The following is a 25,181-nucleotide window of genomic DNA, read 5'->3' on the forward strand; positions in this document are numbered from 1 at the left end:
ACGTCGTAAACACACTGAGCTTTCTTATCTATCACGGTATATCAGTAGTTACACTTCCCTATTTATTTTTTTTTCATTCCACTGTCTATTTTTTTTAGAGTTATCGACAGCTAGTGAGACAAGAGTGTCCTAATATGAAAGTAAACATGAAATTTCTTCTCTTATGTTGCCACAAACCGTCACAATGAGTTTTTTGGTAAGATATTCGGCTCTCTGGTCGCCAATTACTTGTTTAATAAGACAGATTTCTAAAACAGTGTGTCACAATAACTGGTGCAAAAATGAGTTTATCCAAATCATATTGTGTTTTGGCAAAAGAAGTGCTCTCAAACCCTTCAACAAGAGAAGTGTGGCCATTACTCGCAAATGGTATTGCATCTTCGAATGAGAAGAGGTTAACAGCTCACACGAAAATAAATCGCTAATTCTGTTGGAATTTTTGTTGAATCCCACAACCCATTTTATTTTTAACACCAGCGACTGAAATGGAAACTTACCAAAGGAGTTTTATTCCTTTTCTTTATCTGAGCAATAGCAAAGTAATGAAGAGCCTGGTCTTCAGGCGGGATACCACGCACACTACTGATGACGGTTCCTCACCAACGCCTTGCCAAACTGACAGTCCGTGGTTCGCGAATAAAATAGTTGTTACTGAGAAAAGTAAACAACTGATACGTGGCACAACACAATGGCCAGTGTATCGTCAGCAGCTGGGAATAAATCGCGCGACAGGATTGCGGAAGCCAGCAAGTGTGCTTTGTGAGAGGAAGAGTTCACATCGTTCCGAAAACATTGTCACCATTACATTTCTACATATCACCACACTCTTTCAGGATATTCCTACTTTTATAATAGTACCGACCACTAATTCCTTTGTGTAGCCTGTTGTGTAATTAGTTTATTAATGCTGATAGCGTGTATGCAACCACTGAAATACTTTTCCTCGTCACGACGAGCCGATTAAAACATCGTTATTTACGAGGGCTTCTCGACTATTTCGGGCTTGCAATGGAAATGTCACGTCCACATGTACGAATTATAACGTCTCTTATTAGACCCATATCCACATGATGATATGAAGTACGTAAGTTTTACTATCTCGGACGCTTTTTACCAGGAGCGCAAAGGGGTCATACCTGTGGAAATTATGCCTTTCCGACTTTTTGTAATGGATCGCAGAGATACTTCAGCATAAGAGGCAGCAAGTAGGTAACCTTGTTTTACTTTCCTGTCTTGCTTCTAGATGACACGATTTTATAATATTCCTTACTTCCTTATTCACTACCCTCACGGTAAATCGTCTGTCCCTTCTTACGTTCTGAAAACATTGTGGAGGCAGACGATATACTTTCAGTGGCTAATGGCTCACCGGTTATTGAACTGTGCATTGGGTTTTTTGACAAAGAATAAACAAAACAAAAGAACTGTACATATGTATGTAAATGAAAACTATTACGTGCTAACGAAAATGGACGGAGCGCTTAAACAGCGAAAAAAAGAACACTGCTCAGTGATAGAAAACTTCAGTTTACATTACAGGCCGTACTCTTCGGATGGACAATACTTCCACTGCCCGTATGCGCCATGCCGAAGTGAGTATATGGCAGAACTGCCCTCCCGCTCCCTGCCTCACACATCCGTCAGTACCCGCGTGACGCGCGGCGCGAGAAACTGCGCCGCTACCACAAAGCCGCGCGACCTGGCGCAGGCGCGTGTCGCGTCCCAGTCGCGTCGCGTCGCAGTTTGCGCGGTCACATTTGAACCTGTGAAGCTGCAAAAACGCGCGCTGCGCTGCGCCTAGCCTTTAGAGTTGCCATTGAGAGACACACTCGTCGCTCAGTTCGCCGGCACAGCGCTACACTTGGGATTTCAAAGAGAACGGTAGGAAGGATTTTACCCCAGGATTTGCACTTTCACCCCTACAAAATCTAAACGGTACAGGTCCTTAAGGGAATAGATTATGTGATCCGCAGCCGCTTCTGATTAAAAGTTTTGGTCATGATTATTCGGGACCAGGACATTGTAAACCGTTTGTGGATGAGGGATGAAGCTCACTTCCGTCTCTCCAGTTATGTGAACAAGCAGAACTTTCGATTTTGCAGTGACGTTAATACTAGAGAACTGCATCAGCAACCACTGCACTGGGCAAAAGTTACTGTGTGGTTCGTAATGTCTTCAATTAGGGATCATAAGGCCAAACGATTTTTAAGTTGTAACAGTGACTTCGCAGAGATACGCTAGTAAGCATGAATATTGTCAGTCGTTTGTTTCCAAAGATATGGCCTCCCGAAATGGGTACATTGCATGGCCCTCTCGTTCACTGGACGTCACATGTTTGTGACTTTTTCTTTGGGGTTATCTGAAGCGGAAAGTTTAGCAAGATAACCCACCTCGAACAACTGAAGCCCTGAAAGAGTGGATGCGACAGGAATTGTGATGAGCCAGTACAAGGTCTGGCTGGAGGAATGCGTGCTTCTAAGCGGACGCCATAATAAAACAGTTATCTTGAAAAATTAACTGAGGAGGAGGAGGACATTAGTGTTTAACGTCCCGTCGACAACGAGGTCATTAGAGACGGAGCGCCAGCTCGGGTGAGGGAAGTATGGAGAAGGAAATCGGCCGTGCCCTTCAAAGGAACCATCCCGACATTTGCCTGAAGCGATTTAGGGAAATCACGGAAAACCTAAAGCTGGACGGCCGGAGACGGGATTGAACCGTCGTCCTCCCGAATGCGAGTCCAGTGTGCTAACCACTGCGCCACCTCGCTCGGTGAAAAAGTAACTGACGTTTTACTGTTACAGAAAACACTTTTTCGTATATTTTAAGATTATGAAATAGAAAAAGTGTCTTTATTTAACAGCTTTTCAAAAATCGCTCTTTATTATGCCTCACCCTGTAGTTGAAACTCTCTTCTTCATTTAGCTCAGGAGGCCCTCAGCTTTAAAAGAATTTATTGTGTCGTAAACACAGTACTATTTCAATATGCTATACGAGCTTATTTTAGGAAAGACACACGGGAAATATATAGTGGTAAATGCGAAAAACAAATACAGAACTAGTTCTCTCACAAATGTTATGACTACTCTTATTTTTTATTTGGGGGACTTACGAAATCTGAATATTTTCGTAGTCTCCATGAAATAGCTGTGTTAATCTTAGATAACGGTGGGTGAGATTAACGTCTCTGACTGGTGGTGTGGAACTGTCTCAAGTGAAGGACAGAAGGAATTGGGTTATTCAGATACACACAGTAGACGATTGTAACAGCACTGTTTACGTGGAAAGAACCCACACATATTACAAAAAATTGATGTATGTACGTATGTGGCACATCTCCCCCTAGACCACTGGACTGATATGGACCAAAGTTTGTGCACATACCCCTTACTGACAGGTAACAATCATAATTCAGGAGGTGCGGCATCATAAACGATGAGATGCATGAAAATCAGCCGCACCATGCCTGATGTTGAAATTTGCTTCTGTACTACTAACTCTATTCGTAACAAATTTCACAGACATTCGCAGCGAAAGGCACATACAAAACTATATCATGATGCTACACATGATTCGGGAGATCCGACGTCATGAACACCAAGATGTGTGAAGAACTGCCGGAGTGTGCCTAATGTTTATATTTATCCTTGCTGCTCACTCTGTTAGCAACATATTTTGCTGACGGTATCGACATACGCCGCTGAATGCGCCTACATGAATGCATCGTTTTAGGACACTTTACTGCCGAGCCACTCGTGCAGTCGAGTGAAGTGACTCCAGGCAGCGCTTTTGGCAGCTTTCAACTATGAGGCGCAAACGGTTGTAGGCCTCGCCACAGAGGCGTGCAGATACTCGAAGCAGCTGTGCCAAGCGCATCATCCCACGCCGAGCCTACTGGCAGGTGTGCGTGCAAGGTTCCTCGTTGTGGAAAACTAGCAAAGTGAACACCCCGACCGACAGTGCCGGCTGTCAGCTAGTGTACAATAAAAACATTATGACAGGTGACAGACTTACGTCATTCAACAGTCTCTGGTCAATGAATTAGTTCTTTCTTATGATCTTAATGAATTATTGTCAATGTAAACAACAAGACACCAACAGAGATAGTGATAAATGGTTCAAATGGCTCTGAGTACTATGGGACTTAACATCTGAGGTCATCAGTCCCCTAGACCTAGGGTAGTTATGTTTAAGTAGTTCTAAGGACAGCACACACATCCATGCCCGAGGCAGGATTCGAACCTGCGACCGTAGCAGCAGCGCGGTTCCGGACTGAAGCGCCTAGAAACGATCGGCCACAACGGCCGGCAAAAGCGATAAATGAGGTATTAGTGAAAGATACTGGCTTATTAACATGGCTTGCTTCAAATTTTCAGAAAATGTAACTGATTCGAATATTTGACTAACGTAAAGCCTACCAAAATCGGCTGTATAGTTACGTTCATAGTCTGCATATAACTTTGCGGTGCACGGCCGTTGACCCTGATAACAAAGTGCGAGTGCACCGCCCTCGTGGATAACATTGCGCCCCCTAGAGTGTGCAGCTGGAACACTGATAGAGGCAGAACATTCCCATTCGTCTGGTGCGCTCTCAAGTGTCATTGATACCTTCTCTGACAATGATCTCTTACCTTCGCCATCAAAATGGCCTACCTCACTGGGAACGCATTTCTGGCCATATATCCGCATGACCTTTTTTGCTCCTTTTGCTGCGGAAGCTGTGATCTCTGTATCTTGAAACAATACAAACCAAGGTAAAATCGAAATCACTATCTCTCGCCAATAAATAAACGATCTCTATAATCATACAACACGAGCGAATTGTGTTAAGTAACTGATCGTTCATTTTGGCCGCTGTGCACAACGCAAATACCGTCTCCTTGCGATGAACAGCTTACGAATACAAGAGGTTATATTTATTATTTGCGGGTCGCCTTCCCCTCAAAAACAGGAGGACAGTAAGTGATCTTGAAATTCGGCGACGTTCCTGGGTGCATTACGTGCTTCCACTTCTGGCCATATGAGGGTACGACGAGAATTCTCCATATAATCGTTCCGATGCGCTCACGTGTTATGTTTTGGAGAGGCATACCGTTGGTTGGGCAAATTGATCATGGTACACTCGCAGGTCAGCGGCATTGTGACACTGCATTCGTTTCCCATGCGTATCTTTTCAGGCTGTATGCGACCCTCACTGTACTTTTAAGGACGACAATGCGTGATCGCATCGAAAGCACTGGTGTAGGAGGTCTTTGAATGAGTGGATGTTCGGCAAACTTAAACCCCGTGGGCCACGTCGTTATGCATTGGGGATACATACCGCAGCTCGCCTACATAGTCCAGCGACCATCCAGAGTTCTCAGTCAAACTTGTTGAGGAATGGAACGCTCTACCACATTTCCTTGCCAACCTCGTGCCCAGCTTGGGAGCTGGTTACAGAGCACGCACAGCTGTGTTTGGTGATCACATGCTTTATGGAGAACACGTTCCGCCTTTTGCAATGTGACTACTGTCTTTGAACAAAAACGTCAGTTATGTTCGTATCATTGCATGTTTCTTTGTTACCATCTGTACCATGCAGCAGCAATTATTTCTATTTTGCTTGACAGTGACACAACATGTGAAAGTTACTTTGGCCCGGAGGTTCGCAAAGCACTATAATCGAAAACGAAAAAGGTCTGACGGGGTCTATTGGGGTGAAGTGAGACCACGGGGGCTGATTCCATACCACTGTGGCGGCTGCTTTATTGTATGAAGGACAGAATTTAGTTGAAAGTACTTGATCTTCATTTCTCGAGTATATGCTGAAGATTAAAGTTAATCGCATGTGAACCGGTACTTTCAGAGACTAAAATAAAGAGCTCCTGCAAACGCTATTTACTATTCTAAAGAAATGTGACTGGGATCCTAGAATACGAAACTGACTACAACTGTATGTAAGCAATATCTGTTTCTGGTGCTCCATTTATGACAATATGAGAATAGGGGGGGGGGGGGGGCATAGGATAGTGTACCTACAAACACATCTTCTTTCTTGGTCGGTGTTTCAGTTAGTCACCGATTTTAGAACTATATGAAGCAACGCGTACTAGAGGACGCGGTAAGTAGTTCCTGGCATTTTCGACTGCTGCTGTTGTGGGGCCTGAGGTTTTGTTTTCTGCAGGGTTTGCAAATATAACGAGTTCTACATATTTAGTGTTGTGTAATATATTAAAGATATTTGGAGGATACTGTCTGTTCTATGGTTAAAGAATTTTGTGGTGAATAAAATATTGTTAAATTTTGACTAGTTACATAACGTGTGGATGAATAAGTTATAGTTCGTGAGTCACAAACCATCTCGTACCTTCAAACGGAAGACCTTGCACCATGGAGTATATGAGATTTGCAAAAGAAGTATGTTTATGTAATGTATTAACGAAGTTACCAGTCTCGAAAAGGGAAATTTGTGATAGCTGCAACAGCTTCTATTTCAGATCGTTGTTAACTTCTAACTGGTTTTTGATAAAACGATTGATTTCGCTTGCTGATTATTCTTGTGTAGTAGAGTAATAACGTAAGACATTTCTCATAGAGAAATACACTACTGACAAAATTTTTTCTCGATTGCAGCAATTTGAACTGATATTTGTACATAGGAACATGACCATGTTGTATCTTGGAACAGTCTCTCATTTGTCAAAAATCTTACTTTTCCGGAGTAATTGTAATTTCAGAAAGAAAGTGCACCACTCCTAAAGTGAATGCTGTCATTTCAAAATAGAATAACAAAATGGAGTAAAGGTCTATTAAAGTGTGAAAGTCTGAAGTGTGTTCCACGGTAAAACACTTTTCGCTAATAATTGTCAAAACTAAGAACAGACACAAAACGCTGTCCAAGCATATAAACGATCGATAGTCGAACAAAAAATCTGAATGCCAGGTGTTCGGACAAACTTCTAGGACTTGTAGAAGGGAGACAGGAAAGAATATTTTGAGTACAAACCCATGCCCAGGAATGTACCGTTTCAGTTCTACAATGGTTTCAACTTCGATTTTTAACTCATCCACTTCTGTTTGAGGGATTAAATTACGCATAAGGCAATACAAAACAATTCGAAATGAAACATAACGGAACACCTGTTTATCACTTAAGCACATTTGTTTGTGTTAAGACTCCTCGCCCTGTCCATCTGTCACCATATCGTTTGTTCAGATGTCTGCGAACTGCACGATACAAGCGAGTTGGTGCATCATCATGCTGAAACCACATTTCCTGATGGGCAATCAGTGGCACAGCTTTCAAGAACGGCCCCAATATCTTTTGTAGAAACATAAGATATGCAAGACCAGTTAGAGTGGAAGGAGGTACGGCCCAGTTACACGACAGTCTGGAATGCCTGCCAACAAACAAATATCCAACAGGCACCGAAGCCTCGGAATGTGCTTAGCATGAGGGTTTTTGGCTGCCAGACATGGCTGTTTAGCGAATTCAGAACACAGTCCCTCCCCAGTGAACTCACATTTGTCTGTGAACAGGAGTAGTTGGGTAAGGAAAGGATCAGCACATTTTGTTAGCGCAGGTTGCCTACATCAGGAGCAAGCATACATTCAGTGGAAAACCTATTGGTCTCTTTTGATTGACAAGTCCTTAACTTACTATTTTGCTAAGTGGATTATGACCATCTGAGGATAATCCGTCATTCCAAGAAACCCTCCACACTCCTCCCTTCCCTCTCCTTCTCCCCACTTCTCCTCCTTTTCCACCACCCCTCTGGAAATTGTCTCGCAATGCAAGCACACTTATGATATGGACCCATTTGACTAATTAATTAAATCGATCAATTAATTAACCCCTCCCTATTTGGGACACCCCCAGCAGTTCCCCTCCCCTCCCCTCCCCTCCCCCTCCAGGAATTTGTCTAGAAAAAGACCCAATTGATTGGCTAGCAGGTGGAAAATTGATTGCAGTGTATGGAATATTGTTTAACCCTTTATTTGGCAGTGTTGCTTTCAAGCAACATCACATTTACCTTGGCCTTATGGGACAACAAACTCTTCCCAGTGCATTTTACTGGCATTACTGCCTCCAGGCAACATTTCTTTACACACTACCAACGCCAGTTTTTGTAATAGCTTAAGGTTTTCCACACGAGATTGCAGTTTGTGCAGTGGTGTTACAGAGATCTCCTCGTGTGAGCAACAGAGGTGTCTTATTTTGGTTCTAAAAGAGTGGATTTAAATAGATTGAAGAAAAACTGCTAAGATTACTGGCAAGATATACCCAGAGGTAAGTTTACAGCAGAAATATTTCAATCTTTGTTTGGAAATACGTAAGTAGTATAAAACTTTTATGTTGCCTGTGAGCAACATTGCCTATAGTTGGGACATGTGCCATTAGTATATTACACATGTTTACGGTGTGGCAGAGAAGATATTTTTATTTTTACTGGCTTTTTAGCAATGGATTCCAGAATATTTTATGGAATCGAAAAAGCGAGAGGAATAGTAGTTCCACTAGAAAACCCGGCTTTGTCTGATCTAAGTGAATCTGAAGACACTGAACTCGAAGCTTTGGCAGGCTGTAGTGATTCCAGAGCGTCAATCTCAGTTCCATAACCAAGTTATACCAGACACTGATTCTGATTTAGGAAGTGAAATCTCAGAAGCTGAACATGTGCAAGGACCTTCTGCAGTGAATCCTTCTAATGAAAGTGGCAGTCAAGTGAAAAAGTAAATTACAAAAGCAGTCACTTACATGTGGGTAAAGGAAGATACAACTGCTAGGGCAGAAAGTCTCTCTCCTGTGTTTTCTGATGAAGGCAATACACCACTGGGTTATTTCAGAAGATTCTTTGATTCAGAACTAATTGACAAAATTGTGCAGGAAACGAACTTAAACTCTGACCAATGAACTACACGTCAGTAAACAGCAATATAAATTAAATAGAACAATTTTTCGGTGATATACATGGGTCTTGTTTCTATGTCTTAGTAGACTGACTATTGGTCTCAGTCAATGAACTGTGAAAAATTCACCAGCGTTTTCAGTTTGAAGCGCTTTCAGAAACTCCGCCGATACCTGCATTTTACGAGCAATGAGAATGCTGTGAACTGTTCTGAAAGACTTTTGAAAATAAGACCTGTTCTTGAGTCAATTGTATAGAACTGCCGTGAGCAGAAACAAGAGTCGGCATTTTCTACAGATGAGAAGATGGTTGCATATAAAGGTACAAGAGCAGGTAATTTGCGCCAATATATTCAAATAAGCCACACAAGTGGCGTTTTAAGATTTTTGTTCGTGCTGGTGTGTCTAGAGTTGTCTATGATTTTCTTCCCTATACTGGCAAGGGGATGATAACTGATCTTGCTGATGACGTGAAAATAATGGAATTGGAATACTTTTATTTTGACAATTTATTTTGCAGCCTTGAACTTAAAACATACTTAAAAAACATCAAAACATTGAGTCCATGGGCACCATAAGGGAGAACTGAATAAAGAACTGTCCTCTACATGACGAGAAGCGGTTACTGAATGACGAGTCAGCTATGACTACAGGAAGGACAGTCACTCAGACCTCATTTTAGTAAGGTGGGCAGGCTATAAAATCGTGACACTTGCAAGCTCGTTTTTTGGTGTCCAACCACTCTCAACAAGAAAACGATGGGACAGCAATCAAAAAAGAATTGATGTGCCCTGTCCCAGTAATGTACGTCAGTACAACAAGCACATGGGAGGAGTTGATCTTGCTGGTATGCTGATAGAGCTCTACAGAGTACCAATGAAAACTAGGCGATGGTACATGAGATGGTTTAGATTTATTCTAGATCTGAGTGTTTTAAATGCTTGCCTGCATTTTTCGAAGAGAATCTCTGGACAAAAAGACCTCATCAAAGTAATTTAGGGCAGATACTGCCAATGGTTTGATATTTTCAGGTAAAAGTAAAGTAGGAAGACCTTCAACAGACAAACCACCACCATAAAAGAAGAGGAGGAAGGCAATAGCTCCGACTGTTACACAAGATGTCCGATTTGATAATATGGAGCATTGGCCTGTATACGGTCCCAAAGGTCGTTGTCGTTATTGTCCGTCTGAATATTCTACAGTCATGTGTTCCAATTGCAATCTAGTATTGTACTTCGATCCAAAGAGGAACTGTTTCCAAAAATTCCATTGCAAGAAGAACAAGAAGGGAAAATGAAACAGTTCTATTACACAGCAGGAATGCATAAATGTGTTTATAAATTAAATTATTCACGTACGGCAAACATTTTGCTTGAGGTTATCGGCAAACTCCTTTTTCCTATAATATGTATAAGTGTGATCTACTGCTGGCAATGTTGCTTGTAAGCAACGTTTCATAATTTTCATAATTTTTGTAAAAAATTTCTAAGACTGACTGAATTGTATTTCTTTAAGTATAATAAATAGATATAAGCACTTAATTTTTTTTTTATTTTCACCATTTGCCAAATAAAGGGTTAAAAAGTTTCTCATACACAAGACAATGTGTGAAAGATTCTTTATTTAAACAATTTAAGGGATACAAGGCAGTGTATATCATATAGTTCATTTATTTACTTTAAATATTTAAATACACAAAATTCCATTCCCTACAAATTCTTTGAGGGTGAGAAGATACTTGGTATATTAAACAACTTCGAAATTTTTTTTTAGCCCACACTCCCAAACACTTCACTGGGCTTGTCATTCCACGTATTACTATATGTGGAGGCCACGCTACCCCTGCTCAGGTCCGTGACTGGCCACTATGAGAGCAGACGTTGCAGTAATCCCCAAACAAAAGAGCTTCTGATGGTGGCTGTCCTTTATTATTTGATTGCTGAGAAATTCCTGTTCAAGCACATGCGCTCTCTCTCTTTCCCCTATCACCCTCTCTGTCCCTCCACCCCCCCTCCTCACAACCGGTCATGTCCTGTAGTGTAACCCTGCTGGGACTGCATTCACCATTGGCCATGGTCGGATCGAATCACACACAAAGCAGCATTTACCTAGTAAACCCCACCTTTGCATTTCTTAGAGTGAGGTAATATCTCCATCAGATTGATTGTCTAATTAATTAAATCGATGCCCTTCGTGTGGGACAGTTTTCCGTTGCTTTCTATTGGTGGATTACTAGGATTAGAATATTTGATGGGATTCGATCCTACAGCTTCCCAATTTCCGAACCCTACTGTTATTTTTTCCCGTTGCCTCCTATTGGTGTATACTGATACAGTTAAGTCATTTATAGAAAGTCCATTAAGCTGGAGGTAGCTGAAAATTTCAAATTTCAGCTCAGCTGCATGCTGTGTCCATAGAAAATCTGTGGAGATTTCGGACTGGTATGTGTGCTCGCAATAAAGCAACAACAATAAACTGATTAAACGGGGATTGGATATTGCGATTGGATTTTTAAACCTTTGTAGAATTCCTAAATTGGTTCTCTCCACTACATTCGGAAGGAGGAGGAGGAGGAGGAGGAGGAGGAGGAGAAAGGGTGTGTTAGGGGATAGGACAAAGACACAGAAAATACCACAATCCAGGCCGTAGCAGTAGTTGTCATGGCCAGATGTTGGATATCGCTGAAATACATCCTGAATGCACATGCCCAGTGTCCACACGTCACTCGCCAATCTCCTCATGAGCAACCAGCGCCAACGCTCAGAGGTCGGACGGCCGTAGCCAGTTTGGTGGACGCGTGTGTCCGCCAGAGTGCACCACCCTGACGTGGAGGGCGTCTGGAAGTGATTGGAGTGGTAGGAATTAGGATGTTATCAACACGTTCATTGCCAACACTTGGCAGTTATCGATATTGAATGACTCAATTTTCCAAGGGGAATACATGCAACACATACGATCACAGAGACAGCCCAATGCACACTGTGTATTAGTTTACTGTTTAGCTATCGAAAGGGCACTGTGGCTGGGACTTACTCCTGTAGCTGTGTGCAATAACCGACTAGCTGGCCTACTGGAACTTTTCGTTGTAACCACCGATTGCCAGAAAAGCCCATTTGTTCTGGCCACATGACTCCTCTGGCACACGCCTCACATTCGAAACCGCGTCGTCCTAGGAAACCAGCAAAATTTATTTATCGCTGTAATTAGAATTAAATATTACACTTGCAGCCCTAATCTCATAACATTGGACACCGACTCTGGAAATATCCCCCTTATAATTGGGTACAGTTTAACACATAAAATGCTTCATCCTCCTTGGGGGTATTGGTGCATTAGTACAATGGACATCCAGCTCACAAAATAGTTTGATTGGGGTGATCATGTGCCATCACTGTGGATTTTTAGAGTATAAAAGGAGGTGCGATAGGAGCAATAGTACACCTTGCATGTTTATTATTACTGGAGAATCTAGACAATATTGGTTGTTGTTTTGGTCTTCAGTCCTGAGACTGGTCTGATGCAGCTCTCCATGCTACTCTATCCTGTGCAAGCTTCATCATCTGCCAGTACCTACTGCAACCTACATCCTTCTGAATCTGCTTAGTGTATTCATCTCTTGGTCTCCCTCGCCGTTTTTTACCCTCAAAGCTGCCCTCCGATACTAAATTGGTGATCCCTCGGTGTCTCAGAACATGTCCTACCAACCGATCCCTTCTTCTAGTCAAGTTGTGCCACAAGCTCCTCTTCTCCCCAATTCTATTCAATACCTCCTCATTTAGTATGTGATCTACCCATCTAATCTTCAGCACTCTTCTGTAGAACCACATTTCGAAAGCTTCTATTCTCTTCTTGTCTAAGCTATTTATCGTCCATGTTTCACTTCCATACATGGCTACACTCCAATACAAATATTTTCAGAAACCACTTCCTGACATTTAAATCTATACTCGATGTTAACAAAATTTTCTTTTTCACAAACGCTTTCCTTGCCATTGCCATTCTATATTTTATATCCTCTCTACTTCGGCCATCATCAGTTATTTTGCTCCCCAAATAGCAAAACTCCTTTACAACTATAAGTGTCTCATTTCCTAATCGAAATCCCTCAGCATCACCCTCGTTTTGCTTTTGTTGATGTTCATCTTATACCCTCCTTTCAAGACACTGTCCATTTTGTTCAACTGCTATTCCAAGTCCCTTGCTGTCTCTGACGTTCGCCGATGACATTGTAATTCTGTCAGAGTTTTTATTTCTTCTCCATGGATTTTAATACCTACTCCGAACTTTTCTTTTGTTTCCTTCATTGCTTGCTCAATATATAGATTGAATAACAACGGGGACAGGCTACAACCTTGTCTCACTCCCTTCCCAACCACTGCATCCCTTTCATACCCCCCGACTCTTATAACTGCCATCTGCTTTCTGTACAGATTATAAATAGCCTTTCGCTCCCTGTATTTTACCCCTGCCACCTTCAGAATTTGAAAGATAGTATTACAACCAACATTGTCAAAAGCTTTCTCTAAGTCTACAAATGCTAGAATCGTAGATTTGCCTTTCCTTAATCTTTCTTCTAAGATACGTCTTAGGGTAGGTATTGCCTCACGTGTTCCAACATTACTATGGAATCCAAGGTGATCTTCCCCGAGGTCGGCTTCTATAAGTTTTTCCATTCGTCTGTAAAGAATGCACGTTAGTATTTTACAGCTGTGACTTATTAAACTGATAGGTAATTTTCACATTTGTCCACACCTGCTTTCTTTGTGATTGGAATTATTATATTCTTCTTGAAGTATGAGGGTATTTCACCTGTCTCATACCAAATGGTAGAATTTTGTCAGAACTGACTCTCCCAAGGCTGTCAGTAGTTCTAATGGAATCTTGTCCACTCTCGGGTCTTTGTTTCGACTCAGGTCTTTCAGTGCTCTTTCAAACTCTTCATGCAGTATCATATCTCCTATTTCAACTTCACGTACATCCTCTTCGATTTCGATAATATTATCCTCAAGTACATTGCCCTTGTATAGACCCTCTATATACTCCTTCCACATTTCTGCTTTGCCTTCTATGCTTAGAACTGGGTTTCCATCTGAGCTCTTGATATCCATGCAATTGGTTCTCCTTTCTCCAAAGGTCTCTTTAATCTTCATGTAGACAGTATCTATCATACCCCTAGTGAGATAAGCCTCTATATCCTTACATTTATCGTCTAGCCATCCCTGCTTAGTCATTTTCCACTTGCTGTCGATCTCATTTTTGAGACGTTTGTATTCCTTTTTGCCTGTTTCATTTACTGCATTTTTATATTTTCTCCTTTCATCAGTTAAATTGAGTATTTCTTCTGTTACCCAAGGATTTCTACTAGCCCTCGTGTTTTTACCTACTTGATCCTCTGGTGCCTTGACTATTTCATCCCTCAAAGCTACCCATTCTTCTTCTACTGTATTACATTCCCCCATTCCTGTCAATTGTTCTGTTATGCTCTCCCTGAAACTCTGTACAACCTCTGGTTCTTTCAGTTTATCCAGGTCTCATGTCCTTAAATTCCCACCTTTTTGCAATTTCTTTAGCTTTAATCTTCATTTCATAACCAATAGATTGTGGCCAGAGTCCAAATCTGCCCCTGGAAATGTCTTGCACAAATATTGGTAATATAAATTATATCGAACGTGGCATGATCTTTAGCAGCACGAATTTAAGTGTTGTCGTGTCCTAACAGAGGATGAAGGGAAGACAGGGGTTTAAGGTCAGTCTACAAGTTCTGAATGGTGAGAAGTAAATGCCGGCAGACAAATATCCAGTGAAGGGAGGTTGATGATTTGGATCAGCGTCAAACGGTGTCACAGGGCATATACAAGAGATGCAGATGTTGAGACTCGATACTTGCAGCAGGGGTCGGATTAGCACATTTGATTTGTGTTCAGACTATCTATTACACTGAATGCTAATTCTAAACATTAGAAAAAGTAAAGGAGGCGATTTGTTGCACAACACAAGTCAATATCTAAAGCCACGGGAGCTGCACTACATGAGTCTGCAGACAGCCTCTCTCATGGATCATATCAGCACATGGAATTGTTTTTCAACGGCTGGCGCGGATGATGGATGTAGTGGAGTCTCATACAGGTACTAATCGACTGCTACTATATATTTAATGATCGACCTATCCAAAATTCATGCATGTGGACCATAAGGGAAAGGGCAAGTCTTGGGATTTTTAATAGTTTGGTGTACAATAAACGCAAATATTCTTGTAGAATATCAGACAGTACATGGGATGTCAGCACTACGACCACACCTATGGGAAACTTTGACGAAAAATTGAATAACGCATTATACGAGGTTTTTCTCGAATTTTACCGATTTCATCACGAAATACTGATGTGAAATACGTTGAAATTGAGGGAAATGCGATAAAATATGTAAAATCACGAAAAACTAGTTAAATATACAAAATTAGAGAAGAATGCCATGAGATATGAAGCTAGCGAAATCAATAGGACTGCATATTCTGGATGAGGGTGGTAGAATGGCGCCACATAAAGACACCTTAATAGCGGAGATGGCAATATTATCGTGCACATGAGCAATACAACCTAAAATCGAACCATGACATCTGTGTGCAAGAGGAAGGTTACAAGGGGCAATGGTAAACTGTAGGACTGTTACACATTCTCTGGCACTGCCTGTAGTGCTTATTTCCTTGTAAGATGTCGCTGTTCCTTCGTATGCATTTTTGCCTGCTGACGACCATTTTATGGGACTGTTGTGAAAAGATCACAGTTTCTGAACTGTAATTGGCCTTCATACTTTTACAGAGGTGTATGACACCAGGTGTTTACAAAGTTGGAGTGTTTGTTTTACAAAGAATTAATGCCTTCTTTGGCGTGATAAGTAGTAGTTTTATCACCTTACAGTGCGTCACCATAGTTCACCATAAAGAAACTCACAGGAAGAATGTATATCATGCGCTTTATTGCACTGGAATATTAACAGCGTTGTATTCCAGACGACTCAGAAGTCACAAGCAGCACAGCTCTAGCAATATAGCGTGTTTAATGCAGGACCTTGTAGCCCTTGGAATGTGTTTATGTTCCACGATCATTTCTCTCTTTCTGATACCTTACTTGTATGGGCGCCAAACACAGGACCAATAATTTGGAATATTTTATATGAATCTACTGTGCTACCAGTTCTAAACTACATTCGTCTGGAGCTCAATCATGCACAAATTTCTTCTTTACGATCATCTGTTATATCATCACAACACTTTCATATCTATCATACACCGATAAGGGGTGCTAACCTCTTCGACATGTCTGCATCTGGAGATGCGCTGTGAGTACGATTGGTGTAGAATAGTCTCCCTGAACACCTGTTACGGATTCAGCTCTCTCTGTTCCTTCACGAGACCTGGGGTTTAATGGGTATAATAACCTCCTACTTCTAGTCAGTTGAAAATGAAATAGGAGACAGTTTTTAGGGAGGATTGGTCAATGACAGTGCAAGGAGACCTTTCAATATCCAACTTTATCTAATCAATGCAAGAATAGTCTGTGACCCACATCCATGCAGGGAAAGATGGGCAATCGTAATACAAAATTACGCAGTATGATCAAACTGCTAGAAATATGTAGATAACCTAACTTCGTAAGTAGAGATGCTGTCTGGTCTACTTTGTGCAGTACATCCATTCATCGATAATTCTTGTACATATGCCCAGTCATCTATCTACATTCGCAATGGTACTCGCAAAGTAGAGGGGGGCAGTTTAGTGATGATGCAGAACCTGGAAAACATGCTACCATGTCACTGGTCCGCGTTGACATTATGGAAAAACTGATAATATTGCTGAAATTGATAGCACCATCAACTGTGGTGCTTATTACAGTGCATCGGTGGCATCTTTTCCATCTACTGGTACATGGTTGATTACCACATAATGATTGACCGACTCCACCTGTTTGAGGGGGAGAGAGTCTTTATGAGAGCAACACGTTCCAGGGATGACCAGCACTGATTCCTTATATTGCAGCTATGTACGTGATATCTGTTTCAATCATAATGGAACACCAAGACGTCTGCTACCCCCATCACTATTGAAGATGAGATTAAATGTACAGGTCATCACCTCTGTATAGCTGTTTGGAAACGCTCCACAATGCCGCAAACTCTTCCAGTTTCCACATGTTGCGATGTTTTCCACATTTTTGTCAGTAAGAAACACCGCCTCTCTCTTATTTCAACCATCCTGTGTGCTGTGAGAACAGCATCATAGTTTACACCATGCAATGTCCAGCTTTCTGTGAGAGCCAATGGATCGAAATGTGTTTATGTCGGTTTAACACCTGACACAGACCTTGAAGTCATGGTGGATAAAAAAAAAAGTATGGCGGTGTACAAAGCTGCAGACATATACTACTTCGATGTGTTACAGCGGAAAGCAACATATCAAACAAAGGCCCAATGACACTCTATTTTAATTGATAATCTGTGGGATATGGTGGTCCTACAGTGCAGGTCCTGAAGCGACTTCGATCACTGGTTACCTGCTCCAGTCGAGCAGTACCTGTATATTTTCAGTAGGATCTCCACATAGCACACAGACGGTACTTGTTTTTGACATATCGGATAGAGGAACATAGTAACACCTTATCAAATTCTCTATTGGGTGAGAGTGAAGTTTTTATAGCTCATAGTTTCTTTCTATTGGATGGTACAAAATAACGAAGATAGAGATAATGTTTTGGTGACAGATAGAAATGCACCCTGAGGGATGCTGTGCGCTAAGTCCGCCGCTGGCGGCCGGAGTGGCCGTGCGTTCTAGGCGCTACAGTCTGGAGCCGAGAGACCGCTACCGTCGCAAGTTAGAATCCTGTCTCGGGCATGGATGTGTGTGTGATGTCCTTAGAACTAATTAAACCTAACTAACCTAAGTTCTAGGCGACTGATGAGCTCACAAGTTAAGTCGCATAGTGCTCAGAGCCATTTGAACCATTTGTAGTTTGAAAACATCCCTCAAAGCTGTAGCAAAATCATTGTCCATCTTCTAGTTGACATATTATGTGGAGTCTACCTAACTTTCCTCATAAACACTACTGTAACTGCTGGTACTGTCTTTCCTACTAGCTTGTGTCGCAGGAGAAAGCTTTGTTTGGCACTGGCTTTACACATTGCACACGTTTAGCAGAGCTACGACAAAATGTTCCCATTTCCACCAGACGGTAAAAAGATGGTCCCGTTGCATTAACTCAGCTCTCCGTGTTTGTCTCTCCAACTTCGGCTCAGTTACGACTCAAACTGTGATGACCACATGGACAAGGCTGCAGTGAGATCGTGGCAGAGACCGAGGGAGAGTTACAAGGTGCAGAGGGACTGATTAAAATCACGATGGAGTTTTGCCGTACAGGGTCCTTAGCAGACAGGATCGAAAGAGGTAACTAGTTTTGAGACAGGAGAGTGCCGTGAATATAATCTACCAGTGGCTGTAATCATGAAAATGTGAATCTCGTGTCACTATGGCCTCCCGTCGGGTAGAGTGTTCGCCGGGTGCAAGTCTTTCTACATCTACATTCATACTCCGCAAGCCACCTGACGGTGTGTGGAGGAGGGTACCCTGAGTACCTCTATCGGTTCTCCCTTCTACTCCAGTCTTGTATTGTTCGTAGAAAGAAGGATTGTCGGTATGCTTCTGTGGAGGTTCTAATCTCTCTGATTTTATCCTCATGGTCTCTTCGCGAGATATACGTAGGAGGGAGCAATATACTGCTTGACACTTCGGTGAAGGTATGTTCTCGAAACTTTAACAAAAGCTCGTACCGAGCTACTGAGCGTCTCTCCTGCAGAGTCTTCCACTGGAGTTTATCTTTCACCCCGTAACGCTTTCGCGATTACTAAATGATCCTGTAACGAAGCGCGCTGCTCTCCGTTGGATCTTCTCTGTCTCTTCTATCAAACCTATCTGGTGCGGATCCCACACTACTGAGCAGTATTCAAGCAGTGGGCGAACAAGCGTACTGCAGCCTACTTCCTTTTTTTTCGGATTGCATTTCCTTGGGATTCTTCCAACGTATCTCAGTCTGGCATCTGCTTTACCGACGATCAACTTTATATGATCATTCCATTTTAAATCACTCCTAATGCGTACTCCCAGATAATTTATGCAATTAACTGCTTCCAGTTGCTGACCTATTTTGTAGATAAATAAGGGATCTATCTTTCTATGTATTCGCAGCACATTACACTTGTCTACATTGAGATTCAATTGCCATTCCTTGCACCATGCGTCAATTCGCTGCAGATCCTCCTGCATTTCAGTACAATTTTCCATTGTTGCAACCTGTCGATACACCACAGTATCACCTGCAAAAAGCCTCAGTGAACTTCCGATGTCATCCACCAGGTCATTTATTGTGAAAAGCAACGGTCCTATGACACTCCCCAGCGGCACACCTGAAATCACTCTTACTTCGGAACACTTCTCTCCATTGAGAATGACATGTTGCGTTCTGTTATCTAGGAACTCCTCAATCCAATCACACAATTGGTCTGATAGTCCGTATGCTCTTACTTTGTTCGTTAAACGACTGTGGGGAACTGTGTCAAACGCCTTGCGGAAGTCAAGAAACAGGGCATCTGCCTGTGAACCAGTGTCTGTGGCCCTCTGAGTCTCGTGGACGAATAGCGCGAGCTGGGTTTCAAACGACTGTCTTTTTCGAAACCATTGCTGATTCCCACAGAGTAGATTTCTAGTCTCCAGAAAATACATTGTACTCGAACATAATACGTGTTCCAATATTCTACAACTGATCGACGTTAGAAATATAGGTCTATAGTTCTGCACATCTGTTCGATGTCCCTTCTTGAAAACGGGGAGGACCTGTGCCCTTTTCCAATCCTTTGGAACGCTTCGCTCTTCTAGAGACCTACGGTACACTGCTGCAAGAAGGGGGGCAAGTTCCTTCGCGTACTCTGTGTAAAATCAAACTGGTATCCCATCAGGTCCAGCGGCCTTTCCCCTTTTGAGCAATTTTGTTTCTCTATCCCTCTGTCGTCTATTTCGATATCTACCATTTTGTCAACTGTGCGACAATCTAGAGAAGGAAGTACAGTGCAGTCTTCCTCTGTGAAACAACGTTGGAAGAAGACATTTAGTATATCGGCCTTTAGTCTGTCATCCTCTGTTTCAGTACCATTTTGGTCACAGAGTGTCTGGACATTTTGTTTTGATCCACCTACCGCTTTGACATAGGACCAACATTTCTTAGGATTTCTGCCAAGTCAGTACATAGAACTTTACTTTCGAATTCATTGAACGCCTCTCGCATAGCCCTCCTCACACTACCTTTCGCTTCGCGTAATTTTTGTTTGTCTGCAAGGCTTTGGCTATGTTTATGTTTGCTGTGAAGTTCCCTTTGCTTCCGCAGCAGTTTTCTAACTCGGTTGTTGTACCACGGTGGCTCTTTTCCATCGCTTACGATCTTGCTTGGCACATACTCATCTAACGCATAGTGTACGATGGTTTTGAACTTTGTCCACTGATTCTCAACACTATCTGTATTTGAGACAAAACTTTTATGTTGAGCCATCAGGTACTTTGTAATCTGCTTTTCGTCACTTTTGCTAAACAGAAAAATCTTCCTACATTTTTTTAATATTTCTATTTACGGCTGAAATAATCGATGCAGTAACCGCTTTATGATCGCTGATTCCCTGTTCTGCATTAACTGATTCAAATAGTTCGGGTCTGTTTGTCACCAGAAGGTCTAATATGTTATCGCCACGAGTCGGTTCTCTGTTTAACTGCTCAAAGTAGTTTTCAGATAAAGCACTTAAAAAAATTTCACTGGATTCTTTGTCCCTGCCACCCGTTATGAACGTTTGAGTCACCCAGTCTGTATCCGGCAAATTAAAATCTCCACCCAGAACTCTAACATGGTGGGGAAATGTACTCGAAATGTTTTCCAAATTATTCTTCATGTACTGAGCCCGGGGTCCTATAGAGACGTCCAATTACGATGTCTGAGCCTGCTTTATCCTTGACCCTCACCCAAATCATTTGACAATTCGGATCTCCGTCAATTTCCTTCGATACTATTGCACTTCTTATCGCTATAAACACGCCTCCCCGTTCACTGTCCAGCCTGTCTCTGCGGTATACATTCCAATCTGAGTTTAGGATTTCATTACTGTTTACGTCTGGTTTCAGCCAACTTTCTGTCCCTAGTACTATATGGGCGCTGTGACCGTTTATTAATGAGAGCAGTTCTGGGACCTTTCTATAGACGCTCTTGCAGTTTACTATTAGCACATTAATATTGTTATTCCCTGTTGCATTTTGCCTACTCCTACCTTGCCGCGTCTCAGGAGGCGTCTTGTTGGGCCTAGGGAGGGAATTCTCTAACCTAAAAACCCTCATGTGCACTCCACACGTACTCCGCTACCATTGTAGCCGCTTCCGGCCTGTAGTGCACGCCTGACCTATTCAGGGGGACCCTACATTTCTGCATCCGATAGCGGAGGTCTAGAAATTTGCACCCCAGCTCTCCGCAGAATCGTCTGAGCCTCTGGTTTAAGCCTTTTACTCGGCTCCAAACCAGAGGCCGCGATCGGTTCTGGGAACGATACTACCAATTCCGCCAACCGCCTGTACGAACTGAGGATGACCTCTCAACCCAGACGGCAGGAGTCATTCGTGCCGACATGAGCAACAATTTGCAGTCAGGTGCACCCAGTGCTCTCTATCGCCGCCGGTAGGGCCTCCTTCACATCTCGGATGAGACCCCCCGGCAAGCAGACAGAGTGAACACTGGCCTTCTTCCCCGACCTTTCCGCTATTTTCCTAAGGGGCTCCATCACCCTCCTAACGTTGGAGCTCCCAATAACTAATAAACCCCTCCCCCCGTGTGCCTGCTCGGACCTTGCTGAAGGAGCAGCCACATGTCCACTCACAGACAGAGCGGGTGATGCCACACGGCCAGCCTCCACATTGACCCTCCGCCTCGTGCACCTCGAACGCCACTGAACCCGCCACTCCCCTTGCGGAGAGGGTGGCCCAACCGCGCGCGGTACCCGAGAAGATATCTTGACAGCAGGGACAGTGGGTGAAGCATGTAACACCTGGGGTGTACCTTGAGACGCTCCAGACTCCCCACTGCCGCTACACTGCGAGGTAGCAGCCTGAAAACGGATGACCGCGGCCATCAACACGCTCAGCTGTTCGCGAAGAGTGGCCAGCTCCTCGTGCGTCCGTACACAGCAGTCACACATCCTATCCATCCTAAGGAATTAATTTACTGAAGAGACTTAATAAACTTTTAACTAGACTGCTAATTCACTAAAGGCGGCTGATTATTGACTAAACTGTGATTGCTAGCCACTTCTTGTAGAAAACAATGGACTGTATTGAAAACAATCACTAGCACTACTGGCACTATGGCTGACTAAAGGGACTCTCTCTGACTGTATTCAAAACTAACACGAAATCTATGGAACACTATTAATAGCAGTCGACAATTAAAGCTTCCTAAAAGAAAAAACACACGGTAAAAGAAGTGACAAGTAAGAAAAATACAATTAATGCTTAAATAACGTAGCTCGCTGCACAGCAGACGTGAAGCAGACGGCGGTTAGGACGACATTTTCGGTTTGACGCCACTTCGACGAGTTGCGCGTCGATGGGGGATGAAATGGTGATGGTTAGAACAACACAACATCCAGTCCCTGAGCGGAAAAAATCTCCAGTCCAGCCGGGAATCGAACCCGGTCGCTTAGGATTGACATTCTGTCGAGCTGACCACTCAGCTACCGGGACTGGACGCTGTAATCATTAAGACAACGCGATAGGAGGCACCCAAAATATGTGGCTGAATGGTACTAAATTCCAGACAGCATTTCTGGCTGAAAGCTTGACACTAAAGACCTGAGAAGTCATGGGATTTTATACATATTTTATGAGGTCCATCTAGTGATGCATTTTTAAGTGATTGCTCATATAACATACCATCCACTGTATGTGATCATTCTCAATCAACCATCAACCTCCCCTATAACCACGTGGATATATCGCAGAACCTCTGTTACACTGTATACATACTATCGATATAGAAGACGCTACAAATACTGTTTGTTAGTGTGACAAATACGTAGCAGCTGCAAGAAGCAGTTACAAATATTGGACTAGTACCATGTTTCTTAGCTGCATCACTTTCTAAATTCGGTGATAGTGTTGATTTTATTACGGGCTTACATTGCTAGCAATGTGCACCTACACTTTCGGTCTGTTAATACAGAAACCGCAATCACTATCCACGTTCAATATCTTGGTATTTGTGCGGAAGACTACTTTATTCAGAAGCACTAGCATACCTCGATTTATAAGGAAGGTATACTTTTCAGCATGGATATCGTTGTTGATACTTGGGTGTCTGTAGAACGAAGACCGATTTTTATGCGGGGTTACAATAACACGGTCTTTGCGATCGTGTTTTTAATATCTGGTAGCTCATAGGACGATTATGCCTCTCTTCCTAAGACACACATGCAAGGTAAACAAATGAGGCATGTCGATCCATTGCGGTTTTCCACTGAATATTGCTTGGAGCCACCAGCATTCAGTTACTGGCAAAGTATTGTACTTAGTAGGCGGTGTGAATGGCAGGATTATAAAGCTAGTTTTGGGGGTGTGAAGTGACTGTGGTTATTGTTTCAACATGTACAAAGAAAACGGCTGTGTCCAGTCATAAGGGAGATATGGGTTTGACATGGGGGATTGCAGTTTCAAGGCATCGATAGCCATAAGGAGGTGCCCAGTCATAAGAGGGTTATTGATATTTCCAGAGCCACAGTCTTCAGGAGGAGGTGTTTCTCTTACTTCGAGCTCTTTTTAATGTTATCAGGTTGGGGCTGCAATCGAACTATGTGATTGTAATTACAGTGATAAATACGTCGCTGGTTTCCTAGGACGACAAAGTTCGTCATGAGGAGCACGTGGCAGAGGTAGACTGTGGCCAGAACAAATGGGTTTGCTGGCTAAAAGCTCTTGCGAGTGGTAGAGACAAAGAAAAGTTCAGGCCAGCGGACTAGTCGTTTTTTGCGCACAGCTGCAGGACAACTCCCGGCGATTATGCCCCTGGATAGCTGAATAGCGAACTGATACTCAGTACGAGTATAGCTGTCTTTTCGATCGCGTGTGTTGCATGTATTCTCCATGGCCAATTGAGCAATTCAGTATTGATCACTGCCAAGTGTTGGTCCTGAACGCATTGATGAAATACGAAGTCCTACAACTCAATTATCCCTGGACTCCGCGCATGGCTTGGATGGTGCATTCTGGTATACACGCACATCCATGGCTGCTACAGTTTTCTCTGGCCTCTGAGCGTTGGCAATGGCGGTGTACGAGGGGACAGGTGCGCTGTGTGTGGACGATCAGGAGGTGGTTTAAGTGTGTCAGGTTTAGTGCTTCTCAATACATCACAGTGATCTCTGTCTTTCAGTGGTATTTGCTGTTGTCTCTATCATATCAGGCAGTAGACCCTTCCTTCTCGTTCTCCTCCATCTCCATCTCATTGTAGCACCAGTACAAACCCTCCACAGATTGTTTATAGACATAGCGTGCAACTGAACTGAACTTCGAAATTTTCAGTTACCTTCAACTTAATGGACTTTCTACCAAATGACGTAACTGTACTAGTATCGACCGATAGGAGGCAAGTGAAAAAAATAACAGTAGGGTTTGCATACTGGGAGGTTGTAAAAATGGCTGTGACCACTATGGGACTTAACAACTCAGGACATCAGTCCCCTAGAACTTAGAACTACTTAAACCTAACTAACCTAAGGACATCACACACATCCATGCTCGAGGCAGGATTCGAACCTGCGGCCGTAGCAGTCGCTCGGTTCCAGACTGAAACGCCTAGAAACGCTCGGTCACTCCGGCCGGCTGGGAGGTTTTAGGATAACATCCCATCAAATATTCCAGTTCTATTATCCACCAATAGGAAGCAAGGAAAAACTGTCCAGAAAAAGGGTATCGATGTAATTAATTACTCAATCAGTCTGATAGAGTGCGGGAATATTTCCAAGACATCCACACCTGGGGTTTACCAGGTAAATGCTGCTTTGTTTGTGGTTTAAACCAACAATGACCAACGGTGCGTACAGTCCTGGCAGTGGCACACTACATGACGTGACTGCTTGAGAGAGAGAGAGAGAGAGAGAGAGAGAGAGAGAGAGCATGTGCTTCAACAGGAATTTCTCAGGTATCAAATATCGAAACTTTGCCACCAGCTGA

The sequence above is a fragment of the Schistocerca gregaria genome, chromosome 3, assembly GCF_023897955.1.
Source record: "Schistocerca gregaria isolate iqSchGreg1 chromosome 3, iqSchGreg1.2, whole genome shotgun sequence".
Classification (NCBI taxonomy): domain Eukaryota; kingdom Metazoa; phylum Arthropoda; class Insecta; order Orthoptera; family Acrididae; genus Schistocerca; species Schistocerca gregaria.